The sequence below is a fragment of the Oryza sativa genome, chromosome 8, assembly GCF_034140825.1.
Source record: "Oryza sativa Japonica Group chromosome 8, ASM3414082v1".
Classification (NCBI taxonomy): Eukaryota; Viridiplantae; Streptophyta; class Magnoliopsida; order Poales; family Poaceae; genus Oryza; species Oryza sativa.
The window spans coordinates 14,369,197-14,388,702 of NC_089042.1; the positions used below are offsets into that span (position 1 = coordinate 14,369,197).

General features: G+C 50.7%; 1 protein-coding gene across 1 annotated transcript in view; it reads right to left on the reverse strand.

Moving 5' to 3' along the window:
- Positions 1 to 19,039, reverse strand: part of LOC107276438 (uncharacterized) — a 48,094-nt gene extending 29,055 nt beyond the window's left edge. The window contains exon 1 of the mRNA XM_066303736.1: positions 18,351 to 19,039. The gene's annotated coding sequence lies outside the window, so the exon portion shown is untranslated. The remainder of the gene's footprint in view (positions 1 to 18,350) is intronic.
- Positions 19,040 to 19,506: the final 467 nt, after the last annotated feature.

Sequence of the window (19,506 nt, forward strand, 5' to 3'; positions counted from 1 at the left end):
GCAACGGAGGGCGCTTCCTCGTCCGGAGCGCCACTTCGGTCCGGGCACGGGGGCTGGCCCCCCGTGTCCCCGGTTGGCGGTGCCGGCTGTCGAGCCTTTGTGGCGAGCCTTCGGAACGTCCGTTGGCCCCCAAGGTTCCGGCCCACCATTACCGAGAAGTACGATGGAAGCGTCAACCCCGCCGAGTTTCTCCAGATCTATACGACCGGGATCGAGGCCGCCCGGGGTGACGACAGGGTCATGGCGAATTTCTTCCCCATGGCCCTGAAGGGTCAGGCGCGGGGTTGGCTAATTAACTTGCCACCCGCGTCGGTCCACTCTTGGGAGGATTTGTGCCAGCAGTTCACCACGAACTTTCAGGGCACATATCCGCGCCCAGGCGAAGAAGCGGACTTGCATGCGGTACAGCGAAGGGACGATGAGTCTCTTCGTTCGTACATTCAGCGGTTCTGTCAAGTCCGCAACACCATACCGTGCATCCCCGCACACGCGGTGATCTACGCGTTCAGGGGGGGCGTGCGGCACAACCGCATGCTCGAGAAGATCGCCTGCAAGGAGCCCCAGACCACCGCGCAGCTTTTTGAGCTCGCGGACCGTGTGGCTCGCAAGGAGGAGGCCTGGACCTGGAACTCCTCCGGCTCTGGCGTGGCAGCTCCGGCCGCCCCCGAGTCCGCCGCTCGGTCAGGGCGGCGGGACAGGAGGAGAAAGAAGAAGTCGGCCCATTCCGACGACGAGGGTCATGTCCTCGCCGTCGAGGGCGCTTCGCGGGCCCCCCGAAAGGGGAGGCCTGCGAGCGACAAAAAGAAGGAGGCCGGCGCTCCCAGCAGGGAGCGCCCAACCGGCAAGTGGTGCACCGTGCACAACACCTCCCTCCACGACCTCGCGGACTGCCGCGCGGTCAAAAGTTTGGCTGAGCGGACGAGGAAGTGGGAGTAGGAGAAGAGGCAGGAGCGCCGTGAGGGCAAGGCCCCGGCGGCTCCCGCCGGCAACCGGCGAGGTGAGGCCAAGCAGAAGGCCACCGCCGAGGACATCGACGATGGCGACGATGACCTGGGGTTCCAGGAGCCTGAGGCTACCGTCGCCACCGTCGATGGGGGAGCGTGCGCTCACGCTTCTCGCCGGAGCCTCAAGGCCATGAAGCGCGAGCTTCTGGCCGCGGCCCCTACCCATGAGGCGACGCGGCGGGCGCGGTGGTCGGAGGTTGCCCTCACCTTCGACCAGACCGACCACCCGCCGTGCGTTGCCCGGGGAGGACAGATCGCGATGGTGGTTTCCCCCACCGTTTGCAATGTGAAGTTGGGGCGTGTCCTCGTAGACGGGGGTGCACTCTCAACATCCTTTCCCCCGCAGCCTTTGACGCCATCAAGGCCCCGGGGATGGTGCTCCGGCCGTCCCAGCCGATCATCGGTGTGACGCCGGGGCACACCTGGCCGCTGGGTCATATCGACCTCCCGGTCACCTTCGGTGGTCCCGCCAACTTCCGCACGGAGCGGGTGGACTTCGATGTGGCGGACCTCAGTCTGCCCTACAACGCGGTTCTGGGAGGCCCGCTACGCCTATCTCCAGATGAAGATGCCGGGCCCCGGTGGCCCCATCACCGTCCATGGCGACCTCAAAGCCGCGCTTGCCTGTATGGAGCAGTGCGCGGACCACCTCGCCGCGGCGTCCAAGCCCGCGGGTGGCGACGAGAGGCTCAGCACCTCCGTCCCGGCCGCCCCGAGGCAGCGGATGGTCACGTGCGACGAGGTCCCGGTCAAGGAGGTTGCCCTGGGCGACGGCCCGTCCAAGACCACACGAATCGGTGGTCTTCTGGACGACAAATAGGAAGACGCGCTCGTCTCCTTCCTGCGGGCAAACGCCGACGTCTTCGCCTGGAGACCGGCGGACATGCTCGGGGTCCCCAGGGAGGTGATCGAGCACCGTCTCGCCGTGCGGCCGGGCGCAAGGCCGGTCCGGCAGAAAGTGCGGCGTCAGGCCTCGAAACGTCAAGCCTTCATCCGCGAGGAGGTGGCGCGACTTCTGGAGGCCGGATTCATCCGTGAGGTCATCCATCCGGAGTGGCTGGCGAACCCGGTCGTCGTTCCCAAGGCGAACGGCAAGCTTCGGATGTGCATCGACTACACCGACCTTAACAAGGCATGTCCTAAGGACCCTTATCCCCTGCCACGCATAGATCAGATTGTCGACTCCACCGCGGGGTGCGACCTTTTGTGTTTTCTAGATGCATACTCTGGTTATCATCAGATTCGCATGGCTAGGGAGGATGAGGAAAAAACTGCATTCATTACCCCCATAGGAACTTATTGTTATACGACAATGCCTTTCGGGTTAAAGAACGCAGGTCCTACTTTTCAACGTACTACTCGAATTTCTTTGGGTAGCCAGATAGGACGCAATGTTGAGGCCTATGTTGATGACTTGGTTGTAAAGACGCGCAACCAAGAGACCTTACTCTCGGATCTAGCGGAAACTTTTGAAAGTCTCCGCTCCGCCCGCATAAAGCTGAACCCCGATAAGTGCGTGTTCGGCGTGCCTGCGGGCAAGCTTCTCGGGTTCTTGGTCTCTGCCCGAGGTATCGAGGCCAACCCCGAGAAGATACGAGCTATAGAGCGGATGCGCCCCCCCAGCAAGCTTAAGGATGTGCAGTGCGTCACCGGCTGCATGGCCGCCTTAAGTCGGTTCATATCGAGGCTGGGAGAGAAGGCGCTACCCCTATTTAAGCTCCTCAAACGCTCCGGGCCGTTTGCCTGGACGGAGAAGGCTGAGAGGGCCTTCACTCAGTTGAAGGCGTACCTCAGTTCTCCCCCAGTCCTGGTCGCCCCGGAGCCAGATGAGCCGTTGCTACTCTACCTGGCGGCAACCCCGCAGGTGGTCAGCGCGGCGTTGGTTGTGGAGCGCGACGAGGACAACCCTCGCTCCGCGCGTCCCCGCCCTGTGTCGACTCGACCCAGGAGAGAGCAGGGAGGAGAGGCCCCCGAGCCGAACGGCGGCCCGAGGCCCCCGACGGCCGGAGCTGGCCCTCCGCCTGCTTGTCCGACGGTGCCAGGCGCCCCCGACCCCCAGGATGGCCCCGAGGCCACTGCGGGAAGGCCGCGCCTGTCGCCCTCTGACCCCGAGGTCGTCGGCACAGAAGCCGAGTGCGCCCCGCGTGGCCTCTCTGACGAAGAGCGCCCTGGAGATGCGGCCCCTGGCGAAGAGGATCGGCCCCGCCGAAAGGTGCAGCGGCCCGTCTACTTCGTTAGCGAGGCCCTCCGGGACGCCAAGACCCGATACCCTCAGGCCCAGAAGATGCTTTACGCTATTCTGATGGCTTCGAGGAAGTTGCGCCATTATTTCCAGGCGCATCGGGTTACGGTGGTTACGTCCTACCCCCTCGGCCAAATCTTGCATAACCGAGAGGGTACTGGACGGGTGGAGAAATGGGCAATCGAACTCTCTGAATTCGATTTGCGCTTTGAACCACGCCACGCGATCAAGAGCCAGGCCCTCGCTGACTTTGTGGCGGAGTGGACCCCAGCTCCCGAGCCAGTCCCCGCCCCCGAGGCCAGCTCGGGCCCCTCGCAGCTGCCTCACACCGCCTACTGGGTGATGCAGTTCGACGGCTCCCTGTCCCTTCAGGGCGCCGGTGCGGGGGTCACGTTGACCTCGCCGAGCGGAGACGTCCTCAGATACCTGGTCCGCCTCGACTTTCGGGCGACCAACAATATGGCGGAGTACGAGGGACTCCTTGCGGGACTCAGAGTGGCGGCTGGACTGGGGATCCGCCGCCTCCTGGTGTTAGGCGACTCCCAGTTGGTCGTTAACCAGGTCTGTAAGGAGTACCAGTGCTCTGACCCGCAGATGAACGCTTACGTGCGCCAGGTGCGGCGTATGGAGCGCCATTTCGACGGGATAGAGCTTCGGCACGTGCCCAGACGGGATAACGCGGTCGCCGACGAACTCTCAAGGCTCGCTTCCTCGCGAGCCCAGACCCCGCCGGGCGCCTTTGAAGAAAGGCTTGCCCAGCCGTCGGCGCGACCCGACCCCCTAGGGGAGACGGACGCGCCTGAACGGCCCCTGAGGCCCGTCGGAGTCCAGGCCTCGGGACCCGAGGGGAGCGCTCCCAGCTCCCCTAGATTGATTGCTTGGATCACCGAGATCCAGGCGTACCTCGCAGATAAGACTCTACCCGAGGACCGCGAAGGGAGTGAACGCGTCCGGCGCATCTCCAAGCGCTACGTGCTGGTGGAAGGGACCCTCAATCGGCGCGCGGCTAACGGAGTCCTCCTGAAGTGCATTCCTCGGGAACAAGGCGTCGAGCTTCTCGCCGATATCCATGAAGGCGAGTGCGGAGCCCACTCCGCCTCACGCACCTTGGTTGGCAAGGCCTTTCGCCAGGGTTTCTATTGGCCGACGGCTCTCAACGATGCGGTCGACCTGGTCCGGCGGTGCAGGGCGTGCCAGTTCCACGCCAGGCAAACCCATCAGCCGGCCCAGGCCCTGCAGACCATACCTCTTTTTACATATGACATCGGCTCAGAGATAAATGATATGACATCGGCACTTAGCCGATCGGCTATCATTTATAGATTTAACCGCGGTTTCTTTGTCTTTATTTCTTATTGATTGCAGGATCAAATCAACTGGCACGCTAGCACACCCGAAGGCGAGTTTTGGACCTGCACTGGAGTTATCGTGTTTTACGTCAACAGGGTCCCATATCTTTTTTATCTGTTTTGGCTGACTAGACTGCCACGTATGCGTCCACGTAGGACCAAAACCGGCCTAGATTGATTTAGGGGGGTAATTCATCCGGTTTGTAAAGTTTAGGGTTAAAAATAACTGGTATTGAAGTTTAGGGTGGTAAATCGGACGACCACAATTGTTCAAGGGGTAATTCGTACTTTTTTCCTTTGTTTTATGGGATGAACTGATGGAGGAAGTAGATTTTAGGCAAAATTTGCTACAGGACACCGAAAGATTGCGGCCTTTGCTGTGAGACATTCGAAGATCGTGAATCTTTTCGTGGACACTGTAAAAAAGTAGTAATTAGCTGTTGGACACTACTCCCATTTTTTTATTATTTCCAGTTAAAATGGAGAGAGAAAGTTGTGTAAGTACCAAAATGCCCCTGCTCTCTCCTTTTCTTTTCCCTTCTTCCTCGTGCTTGCTACTGAGCCGAGCATAGGCGCGACGCGCGCGGCCAGCCCACGGTGGGGCGGTGGTGGCAGTGCATCACCCAGGTTCACCGCCGACGGCGACGCCGTACCTGAAGCTGCCGAGTAGGTAGGCCTGGAGACATGTTGATGGCGAGCACGATGTCGTTGCCATACCTCTTTCGTGGCCGTTTGCTGTCTGGGGGCTCGATATCCTGGGTCCGTTCAGGCGGGCCCCGGGCGGGTTCGAGTATCTGTATGTCGCTGTCGACAAGTTCACTAAGTGGCCCAAGGCTTATCCGGTCATCAAGATCGATAAGCACTCCGCGCTTTAATTCATCAGGGGCATCACTGCTCGATTTGGGGTGCCTAACCGTATCATTACGGATAACGGCACCCAGTTCACTAGTGAGCTCTTCGGTGACTACTACGAAGACATGGGCATCAAGCTCTGCTTCGCCTCCCCCGCCCACCCCAGAAGCAATGGCCAAGTGGAGCGCGCCAACGCGGAAATCCTCAAGGGCCTCAAAACCAAGACCTTCAACATCCTCAAGAAGCACGGCGACTCGTGGATCGAGGAGCTGCCAGCGGTGCTCTAGGCGAACCGAACCACGCCAAGCCGAGCAACCGGGGAAACGCCTTTCTTCCTCGTCTACGGCGCGGAGGCGGTCCTCCCATCTGAGCTCACCCTGAGGTCCCCTCGGGTCACCATGTATTGCGAGGCTGATCAAGATCAGCTTCGCCGAGACGACCTCGACTATTTGGAGGAGCGAAGGCGGCGCGCGGCCCTCCGAGCCGCGCGCTACCAGCAGAGCCTGCGGCGCTACCATCAGCGCCACGTCCGGGCCCGATCACTCTGCGTCGACGACCTCGTCCTACGCCGCGTCCAAACGCGTGCTGAACTGAGCAAGCTCTCACCAATGTGGGAGGGTCCGTATCGAGTGATCGGCGTCCCCCGGCCGGGCTCCGTTCGGCTGGCCACGGGCGACGGCACCGAGCTGCCTAACCCGTGGAACATCGAACACCTTCGTCGCTTCTACCCCTAGTGGGGGTCGGGTGTCATGTCTCGGGCTCCGGCCAACCCCGCACCCCCCCGGGCGTGCAAGGTTGGCCGGGGGCTACCACATGCATATACTTATCTTTTTTCTCTTCCGTATTTCAATAAAAGCATTTTCGATTTCCTGAGGACTGTGTCTGTGCCATCGTTTCCTTTTGAAGAATCTTGGCTTGAATTAGCACGCTCGTGCCCGACCCTGCCCTCGGTGGCCCGGGCCGGCTAAAATCGCCAAACGGGGCCCAGAACCGAGCCGTGCCCCGGGGCGTGGTGAACTCCGGGGGGGAATCGGCAAAGGCCCACAATCGGGTCATCCATAACCCTCGGTCACCGCGCTCCCGGCCTAGCCAGTCTCGACACGTGGATCTCCCCAGGCACTAGCCCCGACCCGCGCCGTTTGAGGCTGGGACCTGGGCACGAGCCCTTGTTCAAGCCAAGACACAGAAGGACCGCGGCACAGACCATCCTCGTCTCATACACACAACAAACAGAACTGACACAGAAATTTCCTCTTTACTTGATTGCAGATTAAATCAGTCTATACAAGAAGGGGGCCCGAAGGCCTCGGAAGAAGAAGGAAAAATTATTAAGATTGGCAGGGGCCTAGGGGCTCACTCCGACGCGCCCGGGTCGCCGGCCTCGTCGTCGCTGTCGTCCGCACCGTCGTCACCGCCCTCCTCGTCGGAGTCGAGGGCGAACGCGAGCCGAGGGGCCGTACCCTCGAAGCTGTGGACGATGTGGTCGGCGGCGTCCCGGACCTGCGCGCGCGCGCCGTCCTCGGTTCCGGGAGGGAATTCTTCCAGCGCTGCCCACGGGGAGAAGTCAGGGTCCCTGGCCTGGCAACTTGCCAGTACGAGCTCCACCTTCGTGTCACGCCTCTTCGAGGAGTTCATCGTTTTCACACCAAAAGAAAATTGGCACCGCGTTTTGTGGGACCTTATAAGATTGTCAGTAGAAGAGGAGAGGTTGCTTATCAGTTGGAGTTACCTCAATCTTTGGCAGGAGTTCATAATGTGTTCCATGTTTCGCAATTGAAAAAGTGTTTAAGGGTACCTACCGAAGAAGCTAATCTTAAACAGATAGAAGTCCAAGAGGATCTGACCTATGTTGAGAAAACAATCCGTATCTTGGAAATAGATGAGAGAAGAACCAGAAATCGAGTTATCCGTTTTTGCAAAGTCCAATGGAGTAATCACTCGGAAGAAGAATCAACTTGGGAACGAGAAGATGAATTGAAGTCAGCTCATCCGCATCTGTTTGCCAGTTCTTCCGAATCTCGAGGACGAGATTCTGTTTAAGGGGGTAGGTTTGTCACACCCTAAAAATCCTAAATATATAAATTGTTGCTTAAATGGAATTATTAGATTTTATTTTAAAAGCCTAGAAGAGAAGATCAAATTTTAATTAATAAATTCCAATATAAAATGGGCCAGATAAAATTTCATTAAATACTTTGCTTAATTCTATAATTCCTAGATTTTTCTGGGATTTATTTGAGCTAAGAAAGTATTTTTAATAAATAGAATTGCATTTAATGAATAATTTAAATTGAAAAAGGTTTTTAAAAGTCTCTTTTGGCTTTGGGCCGAAAGACGGCCCAAAAACCTCTCTCCCTCTCTCCCTCGGCCCAGTCGGCCCAGTCCAGCAACAGCCGCCGCTCGCGCGCGCGTCCGCCCGCTGACAGGTGGGGCCCACCTGTCGGAGTCGTCGTCTTCCTCGCATCGGCCGCCGCCCGAAACCCTAGTGCCGCGCCGCCGTCGCCGTCCGCTGCTCTTCCGCCGCTTCTTTGGTCACCGGTGAGTTCGCCGCAACGTTCTCTACGTCCTGGTGCCCTCCGTTCGTGCCGAAGCGCCGTCGTTCGCCGGCGAGCTTGCGCGCCCGAGCCGCCGAGCCGCCGCCGGAGATGACGTCACCGCTGACGTCATCAGGGTCTGTCTGCTGTGAGCCGCCGTGGACCGCTCGATCTCGGCCGTCCGTTTTGGATGGATCGATCTCGGCCGTTCGTTCCCGTGAACCGCTGCCGTGCGCCCGGTCCACCGCAAACCCTAGCCGCTGACGCAATAAACCCTTTTTCCTTTTCAAAAATAATTCATTATTGCGTCATAATTCAATTAAAATCCATATAAGTGTTTTAAATCGATTTAATCTTTGAAAATTCATAACTAATTCATCTTAGCTCGGATTTAGTTGGTTCAAGTCTCTAAATTTTTCTAAAATTGAGATCTACATGTTAAAAATATCCACATGTATTGTTCAAGCTTGTTTATGTGCTGTTTGGGTGTTTTTGCTCTTTTCTGTTTAGATTCCGACGTTTCCGGAGAGTCCGTTTTCGCAGGAGAAGAATTTGAAGAGTTCCAAGGCCAGCAAGACAAGTCACACAGATCCCAAACAATCCTTTGAGCATGTTGATCCCGTTTAAAGCTATTGTTTCTATTCAACTATCGCATTTATTTTCGAATGTCATTGGGTGGAATTAACCTATTGTTTGTTATAGCCCTTTTGTTCTTGAATACTTTATTCCTTGATACCTTGGGTTATTATAACTTGACTAGTTGGGCTATATATATTGGTTCGACTACATATTAGATGTGATTGCTTAGCCATGCTTAGAAACATTAGCACACTATTGAGATAACTTATGACTCACTATTATTTAATGATGGCTTAATGATAGTTCACGATGGTCAATCGTGATTGGTTAATTAATTACTTGCCAATTAAAACTTGATAATGGTGGGTTGTGAGCACATGGTTTTGAGAGTCGTGCTCATGACAATTAAGGACCGGTTCACGAGTTTCGGTTGTGAAACATTAACCGTGCCAACCACAAGCCAGCGTGGGCAACGGCTTTACCTTTTGTATAGCATGGTTCATTGCGGAGCACCAGACTGAGAAGTGGCGGAGATAAGCCCACGGGGGTCGCTGGGGAGTCCATGCCTTGTTTATAAGGGGGTGATTATGATCCAGGAAAGGTGCTCTGTAGTGGATTGTGTTGTGCGAGGGGTATTGTCACAGCTCCTTTCCGAGGTACCGTGGTGGTATTGAGGCACATGGTGACATGATGTGGGGCTGTGTCTTGTGGGTACAGTGGTACACCTCTGATCAGAGTAAAACTATTCGAATAGCCGTGCCCGCGGTTATGGGCGGGTCTAACAATGTCTTTCGTGATTAGTCTCACACCTCTCATCATGATAACAGATGCTATAACTGGTAATAATTTGTTTAGCTCCTGGTTTGGAATGGTATATTCCTGGTTTGGAGATAGATCTGTACAGCCGGGTATGGTTGTTTAGAAAGGTTGGGCCTATACAACAGGGTATGTTGTATAGCGTTGAATTAATATTGTTTAATTATTACTTAACTGTTTTATTAAATTCTGAAATGTTTATTAAAGGCTGTTTATGCAAATGGAACCCTATTATACCATCCTTTGTTATTCTGTGCACTTGCATATTTGCTGCGTGACTTGCTGAGTATGTCATATACTCACCTTGCAATCATTCATCAGAGGAAGAGTTCTACAGTGAAGCTGATGGTGTGGAGGATTAGGTGTAGCCCTGGTCAAGCTGCCTGTGGAGTAGAGTCGTCTGCGCCGTTTATCTTATCTTTCCGCTGCTTAGATCTTTATTGATTGAGAGGAACTATCTACCTCTGTAATGACATTTTATACGCTTATTAATTAGAGTAATAATTGTACTCTATTATCAATTTGTAATTGTGTGCCTCGGCTGATTCCTGGACGAGGGTTCACACACATGTAAGCGTTTGGAATTTTGGATAGAAATTCCGGGCGTGACAGTAATACCCTCCAACCGCCATAGGGAGTGAATCTCCACCGTTTCCTCAAAACCCTGCATCCATCGGCTTCACGGGAGGTTCGGCCGAACCTGGGGCCGGCCCAACCAGCCCACATTTTGGCTGGTGGCCTCCTCTGCTGCTTCACTTCGTAGACTTGTGAATTTTGGCCTGATTTGTCGTGTCAATTCTGAGTTCTTGGCCCATTCATACATAAGTCTGGTCTTCGACATCGTCCGATTGATTTATCGTTTAAGTTGATGTTGATTCTCCTTCATTTTATTGTCATTCTCTGCAAAAGGTTAGTAGACCCAATACTAGTGGAATATTATTATTCTAACATATTTATGCATTGCAAGCATCACTAGTTCTCTCCTGTTTTAGTAATATTGACGGTCGAAACTGATCGATAACGACCGTCAACAGACACCCATTGGAATGTCCCCATATCAGATAGTATACGGGAAGTCATGTCGACTACCCGTAGAACTTGAGCACAGAGCATACTTGGCCATCAGGAATTGGAATATGGATTTTGAGGGAGCAGGAGAATGGAGAAAAATGAAATTAGCTGAAATTGAAGAATGGAGAGAGAAGGCTTACCACAACGCGAAGATATACAAAGAAAGGACGAAGCGCTGGCACAACAAAAGAATTAAAATCAAGAAATTCAAGCCAGGAGACAAAGTACTGATGTTCAACTCCAGGGTTAAGCTTTTCGGCCATGGGAAACTGCGCAGTAAATGGGAAGGACCGTTCGACGTCATCGACACCTCTTCGCACGGGGCAATCACACTCTGCAGCGAATCTGGTAACATATTTAAGGTAAACGGTCAACGCCTAAAGATTTTCCTTGAGCCAAATGAAACTTTAGATCAAGAAGTGGATGTCATTGAACTAATCGATTATGAACCTGTTGACAAAAAAAATCGAACACACCAGCCTGGTGTTAACAACCAAATTTGGTAATATCGGCATCGGGAAAGAAGATTAGATCGAATCCAAGTCAGAGGCGGAGATCGAGTTCGGAAACAGAGCAGAAATCGGCTGGAGTCCAGATCGGCTACGATTAGGATCGGCTGGGTCTGAGTCGGGCTAGGCAAGCCGATGCAGCCGATTCCGACAATGCGACTTGATGTATGACATCGGGTTGAATTGAAGTGCTTCAAGGTGATTGGCGCACATGGATAGAGTCCTGAGAAGGCAATTGTGTCTATTAATTAGGGTGTTTTATGTAAAGTCTGCCGCAAAGACTTGTGGTATCTTAGAGTTTGTTAGAGATAGTTGTCGTGTCCGTTACGGTCATATCTTGTAATTTTCGGGTATAAATAGACCCGAGCGCTATGTAACTTTAAAAAAGCACACATGTTCAATACAATCTCGGCGCATCGCCACCCTTTTTTGCTTTAGTTTTATTTCGACGAGTTCTTGCTTTCGGGTTGAGCTGCATCGGTTTCGATCTTCAACAAGAGGTAAAACTTGTTATGGCGGCTTGCATTCTCGGGATTAGTGCTTCCATCTTTATGACACTCTAATCTTGTTTATGTAATTCGTCGAGTTATCATATATCCTACATAATCCTTGGCAATATCGATATCCAACCTACAATCGGCTAACATCCGTCAATAGAAGGCAGACGATTAGGTTAAATACCATTGTTGACTTAGATTATATAGGATATCTACCACTCTATGACACATCCAACAGCTTGATTGTCTAGATATTGTCCTTCTTTTCATACTTATAGCTGCATCAGTTAAGTTTGATCTTATGAGTCATGATTAGAATCTCAATCTCTAGCCTACTTCTTGGTTGCTGATTAGGGTAGTATCGGAGTTTCAGCCGATCTTACCTGATTTAACTACTTTTTATCCTATATGCTTGATTAACATGTTAAATCTGCCCTTTACGTTAAGATCTTGCTGCATTTAAGTATATTAGGCTTTTGTTTAGTATATTCTACTTGCTTTAATATCTTAATATAGAGTGGTATCGGAGTATTAGCCGATACATGCTAGATCTATCTGATCGGCTATGCTATGAACGTATATAGTCTCATTATTAATATATATTTCGATCTAAGTGATTTATACTGTCTCGGCATGGCGACCGATCTATCCCAATCACTTGATTTAAGTATATATCGATATAAAGATTATATATTGGTAATACTTGCAGCCGATCGAGTAGATTCAGTCCTTCCTTATTTATTAATGACTGCCGATCGATGCATATATGACATCAGCTCAAAGATAAATGATATGTCATCGGCACCTAGCCGATCGGCTATCATTTATAGATTTAACTATGGTTTCTTTGCTTCTATTTCTTGTTGATTACAGGATCAAATCAACTGGCACGCTCATACATTCGAAGGCGAGCTTCGGACCTACACTGGAGTTAAGCAGATCTCCTAGGCCTCGTGTTTTCTGTCAACATGCTTTTGGCACGCCCAGTGGGACATTTAAGAAGTCAGCCAACAATTCTTCCTCATGGCCGAGAAACCACCACCATCCCCAGCTAGCCCAGGCTCTGTTAAGGAAAAGATGCTGAAATTAGGGTTGACTGACGTCAATGAAGGAAATGTCGTGCTGATCGATCCAGAAAAATTCACACCTGAGTAGAGGAAAGAGTTTGAAGCAATGTTGCAGCAAGCACGGGATCAGTTCTTGAACTCATTCATGTAGACCCGCAAGGGGACACTTGTTCAGAAGTACAAAATAAAAGTGGTTGCTGCTGATCCGGGGACCAGTTCTTCTAAGGATGGAGATGGGAAACAAGCTCCAGACGGCTCGGCTCAGCTGAGTAACCAAAGTGCTACCGACAGCTCTCTAGGAAATCAAGGTGACAATTCTCAAGGAGTCCATGGAGTGCAAGGTGACGGGGTGCATGGAGTTCATGGAGTTCAAGGTGATGGTGCCCAGGGGTTGCAAGGAGAAAATCTTAATCAGAATAGTGATACGGCACAAGATTTTTTCAGTAATTTCCAAGATCGGGTTGACTACGCTGTGCATCATGCTTTCATCAATCAATCTAGGGTGTTAGTCAATACCTTATCAAACATGATGAAGTCCATAGCCGATGGTTCAATAGCTGAGCATCAGGCTGTAGGCCCGGTTTATTTGCAAGGTGTCTTTCCAAATTATCGGTCTTTGATTACCGATGTTCAGCCATCAACTCAAGCGGTTCCCTCTGTTGCACCAACATCTCAGTCGACGGCACTGGCGTCAACTCTCCTACTTGTTCCGCAGCAATGGCGTCAGGCCAGCCAGTGAACCCTCGGTTGTTAATGAGAGAGCAGCTACAGCATGGCGGGCAGGTTGCAAATCAGCTGACCTAAGATCAGGTTGCTGCCACGTTTCTGCCGCCTCAATCTATTGTTGATCCAATACAGCAGCAGTCGATTCAGCAGACACCCCCAATTCAGCAGGTTGTGCAACCAATTCAGCAACAGGTCATGCAACCAGTTCAGCAAACACCACCAAGGCAACAGCCTTTGCAGCCGATTCAGCAGACGCTGTTAAGACAGCAAATCATTCAGTCGATCCAGCACCAAGGTTCAATAGGTGCATCGGCCGGGTTGGCAACGCCTGGTGGTCAGCCTGTACAACATTTTTTAAATCAAGTTGTCCTAGAACACTTGGTTCACCACGTATAGCCGGATGGCACAGTAATACCTCAAGTTGTTCCTGAGCATTTGGTACGTAATATCCAGCCGAACCTTCATAATTACCAAGGGGGTAACTTGAATTACCAAGATCAGCCTCCTTCCCCACAAGCTCAATATCAGCCAGGTGGATTGGCTCAACCTCAGTTGGCGCCTCAATATGGTCAGTTCGAGCCCATGCAGCAACAGTCACAAGGGGTAGCTCAGCAACGACCGTGGGCCGATGTGATTGCTGACGTAATGAGGGAACAGTTTGGGCTTAAACCAAAAGAGACTGGAAGCTTGTATTGGCAGCCTTACCCTGAGTGGTTTGAGAGAGTTCCTCTTCCCAATCGGTTCAAAGTTCCAGACTTCTCCAAATTTTTGGGACAAGATGGTGTGTCAACTTATGAGCACATTAGCCGTTTCTTAGCTCAGTGTGGTGAAGCATCGGCTGTAGACGCTCTAAAGGTTAGGTTATTCCGGTTATCTTTGTTTGGATCGGCTTTTACTTGGTTTTCCTCTTTGCCGTATGGGTCGATCAATAGCTGGGCCGATTTGGAGAAGCAATTCCACAGCTATTTCTACAGTGGGGTTCATGAGATGAAATTATCCGAATTGACAGCGATTATGCGGCGGTATGATGAACCTGTGCATGAGTATATTCAGAGATTCAGGGAGATGAGGAACAAATGCTTTAGCTTGAGTTTAACTGATGCCCAGTTAGTCGATCTGGCTTTTCAGGGTATGATTGCTCCGATTAGGGAGAAATTCTCGTCTGAGGACTTTGATAGCTTGTCACATCTGATACAGAAAGTAACCTTGCATGAGCATAGGTCCGCGGAAGTTAGGAAAAACTCTAAGAAGGTTAATCATGTTTGTCCGTACATGTATGGGTTGGATGATGACGAGGACGATTCTGAAATAGCTGTAGCCGAGTGGGTGAGGAGTAAAAAGGTCATACCATGCCAATGGGTAAAAAGTTCTGGAAAAGAGGAGAAGTATGACTTTGATATTACTAAAGCTGACAAGATCTTTGATTTGCTACTCCGAGAGAAGCAAATTCAACTTCCTGCTGGTCATACAATCCCATCGGCTAAGGAATTAGGCAAAAAGAGGTATTGCAAATGGCATAATTCTGGGTCCCATTCTACTAACGATTGCAAGGTTTTTAGACAGCAGATTCAAGTGGCCATTGAGGGAGGCAATATTAGGTTTGATGATTCCAAAAAGCCGATGAATGTCGATGGTAATCCTTTTCCTGTTTATATGGTGCATACAGCTGGCCAAACAGCCGATAGGGCCCGTGCAAGGGGTTTTCGGGTGAATTCGGCTAAGATTATCAACAAATATCAGAAGAAGTATGACAAGCAGCAGAAGAAGCATCATGAGAAATACGATGATGGTTTTGATCCTCATTGGGGTTGTGAGTTCTTTAGATTCTGCTGGAATGAAGGTATGAGGTTGCCATCTATTGAAAACTGCCCTGGGTGCAGTGATATCGTCAAGAACTCAAGCCGATCATATAATAGGGGCAATCGGTTAAGGCAGACAACAGTTTCTGTTCATTAAAGATTGGGCCCAGTAAATCAAGATCATGGCCAAGAGGACGATGTAATCAGGAAGAATCAATGGTGTCCTTATGGTATTTTCACGAAGAATCAGAAGAGAAGGGTTCAGAGATTAAGGAATAGGGAGCACCTTCAGGAGGTTGAACAAAAAATTAATCATCGGCTGAAGAAAGCAAAGCCAAGGCAGGAGTGGCATGTTAAGAATCAGGTTCCTGTAGCCGATGATATTGCAGCCGATGAGGCAAAGAGGTTGGCAAAAGGGAAGAGTGTTGTGACGGCACCGGTTAACATGGTCTTTACCCTGCCAGCCGAATTCGGGATCGACCAAGCCGATGTCGATGAGGTGGAAGAGGAATCGGCTAAGTTGGTTCTGTCACCAGAACAGGCAGTGATCGAGAAACCCGAGGGGACAGAGAATCGGCATCTTAAACCATTGCATATAAACGGCTACGTCAATGGGAAGCCGATGTCTAAAATGATGGTTGATGGTGGGGCCGCGGTAAATTTGATGCCCTATGCTACGTTCAGGAAGTTGGGTAGAAATATCGAGGATCTCATCAAGACAAACATGGTGCTCAAAGATTTTGGTGGCAATCCATCAGAAACCAAAGGTGTTCTAAATGTGGAGCTGACAGTCGGCAGTAAGACTGTTCCTACCACGTTTTTTGTCATCGATGGGAAAGGTTCTTACAGCTTATTGCTTGGAAGGGATTGGATTCACGCCAATTGTTGCATTCCTTCAACTATGTATCAATGTTTGATTCAGTGGCAAGGCGACAAAATAGAGATTGTGCCAGTCGACAGGTCAGTTAATGTTGCCAGTGCTGATTTAGCTCTTTGGGAGATGGATGGCCTTGATTGTTTATATGGAAAAGTCTGGGATGGAGATTTTCTAAAAGTGTCCAATTCTGATATACAGCCAATTGAAGATGGAGAACCCAATCTATTATTTTGAGGGCGTCGTGGAGGGTTCAAGTGTCTACACTACGGACATGGTAGATGATCTCGATGACAAGCAAGGTCAAGGTTTCATGTCGGCCGATGATTTGGAAGAAGTGGACATAGGTCCAGGCGATCGGCCAAGGCCGACATTTATTAGTAGGAACTTATCTCCAGAGTTTAGAACCAAGCTGATAGAGCTCTTAAAAGAGTTTAGAGATTGCTTCGCTTGGGAGTATTACGAGATGCCTGGACTCAGCCGATTGATTGTTGAACATCGGCTACCTATCAAACCAGGGGTTAGGCCACATCAACAACCTCCGAGGAGATGCAAGGCCGACATGCTTGAACCGGTCAAGGCTGAGATTAAAAGATTATATGATGCTGGTTTTATTCGTCCTTGCCGATATGCTGAGTGTGTTTCTAGTATAGTTCCTGTTATCAAGAAAAACAGCAAGGTCAGGGTATGCATTGATTTCCGAAATTTGAATAAGGCCACCCTGAAAGATGAATACCCAATACCAGTAGCCGATCAACTAGTTGATGCTTCTTCGGGACTTAAGATTTTGAGTTTTATGGACGGAAACGCAGGATACAATCAAATTTTTATGGCCGAAGAAGACATTCACAAGACAGCTTTTAGGTGTCCTGGTGCAATCGGTTTATTTGAATGGGTTGTCATGACTTTCGGCTTGAAGAGTGCTGGAGCTACATATCAAAGAGCCATGAATTATATATATCACGATCTAATCGGCTGGTTGGTTGAAGTCTATATTGATGATGTGGTTGTTAAGTCTAAAGAGATAAAGGACCATATAGTTGATTTGAGGAAGGTTTTCGAGAGAACCAGAAAATATGGCCTGAAGATGAATCCGACAAAGTGTGCTTTTGGTGTATCGGCTGGCCAGTTTTTGGGATTTCTTGTTCATGAGAGGGGGATCGAGGTAACTCAAAGGAGTGTTAATGCGATAAAGAAGATTCAGCCTCCGGAGAACAAGACAGAATTACAAGAGATGATCGGCAAGATAAATTTTGTTAGAAGGATTATTTCTAATTTGTCTGGAAGGTTAGAACCTTTTGCACCATTGTTGAGATTGAAAGCCGATCAGCAGTTTACTTGGGAGGCAGAGCAGCAAAAGGCTTTGGATAATATTAAGGAATATCTTAGTTGTCCTCCTGTTTTGATTCTTCCACAGAAAGGAATACCGTTTAGGTTATATTTGTCGGCCGGTGAGAAGTCAATCGGCTCGGTCTTGATTCAGGAGTTGGAAGGGAAGGAACGAGTTGTATTCTATCTCAGTCGTCGGCTCTTGGATGCTAAAACTAGATATTCCCCTGTGGAGAAGTTATGCTTGTGTTTGTATTTTTCATGTACAAGGCTGAGGCATTATCTACTGTCCAACGAGTGTATTGTTGTATGTAAGGCTGATGTTGTCAAGTACATGCTATCGGCTCCAATATTGAAAGGAAGGGTTGGAAAGTGGATATTTTCCTTAACCGAGTTTGATCTTCGGTATGAGTCACCGAAGGCGATTAAGGGACAAGCTATAGCTGATTTTATTGTGGAACATCGTGATGATTCAATCGGCTCGGTTGAAATAGTGCCATGGACTTTATTCTTTGATGGATCGGTGTGTACTCATGGTTGTGGTATCTGCCTAGTTATAATTTCCCCTAGGGGGGCATGTTTCGAGTTTGCTTATACTATTAAACCGTATGTGACTAATAATCATGCCTAGTTATAATTTCCCCTAGGGGGGCATGTTTCGAGTTTGCTTATACTATTAAACCGTATGTGACTAATAATCAAGCTGAGTATGAGGCAGTGCTCAAAGGGTTGCAATTACTCAAGGAAGTTGAAGCCGATACCATTGAAATCATGGGGTAAAATAGAGGTTGTGGGAACAAATTCTTACACATATATGTGTGCTGTGATTTTATTTTTATTCCTCACCAAAACAAATCTTGTAATAGATCTAAAGATTCAAAATTACATGAAACTTATATACAAGTTATACTATAGTTACGTGCAAGTTACAGTGTAATTACACTATGATTGTACTATAATTATATCTGTCAAATTTTTAGGGGAAAATTTATCGATAAATGTATAGGTGGACATGTAAAACGTTACCACTGGATGAATGATGCAAGAACAATGGTAAATGTCAGATTCAATTCAGGGTTCTCGTTCTTGTGGAGTCACTCACATTCAGATGATGCGGCTGCGACGAGGGCACATCACCCAGCTTCTGCTGCTGATACTTGCTCCCGTTCGCCTCCTGCAGGAGATCACCATTGAAGAGGCTGCGACAACCCTAGCTCCTCCTCCTCCTCAGACCATTTCCTCCATGATAGGCTCCCTCCGTGGCCGCGGCCGCCGCCTCCTCGCCGCCGCGTCCGCCCTCGCGCTCCTCCTCCTCCTCCTCCTGTCCCGCTCGCCGCGTCGTCGTCCCCACGGGTATGGCGTCGTCATCGACGCCGGTAGCACGAGGAGCCGCGTCCACGTCATCGCCTACCGCTCCCCCGCCGCCTCCGCGGCCGCGGCCGCGCTCCCGTGGATCGACTGGGCGCGCACGGCGTCGATGAAGGCGGCCCCGGGCTGTTGTCCTTCGCCTCCGATCCGGGCAGCGTGGGTCGGTCGCTGGCGCTGCTCGTGGAGTTCGCTCATGGTCGGCGGCGGCGAGGCCCGGCATGGTCGGGTGAGGCAAGGTGGGAAGTCACGCGGGCGGCGGGTGAGGCTCATGGTCGGCGGCGGCGGCGAGGGCCGGCATGGTCGGGTGAGGCGAGGTGGGAAGTCACGCGGGCGGCGGGTGAGGCGGGCGGCGTGGCTGGTGTGGCGGGCGGCGGAGATAATCCTCTTTGGCGTGCGTTCTTTTTTTCGTTCTTTTTGGCGTGCAGTTTCTTTTTCCGGAGCGAGACGCAGTGTTAATCCGGTGCTAATTGCAACCGCAGGATTAATCCGGCGCTAATTGCAATCGCGGTGTTAATTACACTAAACAACTCGTGCTTTTTATATTAGTCTAGATTTGGCGTGCAGTTTCTTTTTCCGGAGCGAGACGCAGTGTTAATCCGGTGCTAATTGCAACCGCAGGATTAATCCGGCGCTAATTGCAATCGCGGTGTTAATAACACTAAACAACTTCGTGCTTTTTATATTAGTCTAGATAACATAGGGATGAGTAGCAAATTGTTAAACGCCATATCTGTGGAGTGATAAATAATATAAATGCCCCCGGACGAGATGGGGGGAAAAGCAGCACAAATCAGTAAGCCCAGTGAATACTCAGAGTTGAAGAGCTGACTTTTCCCTTGCAAAATGTTACTGCTGGGTGCTGGCCATCCCGTATACGCTTTCCATATGCT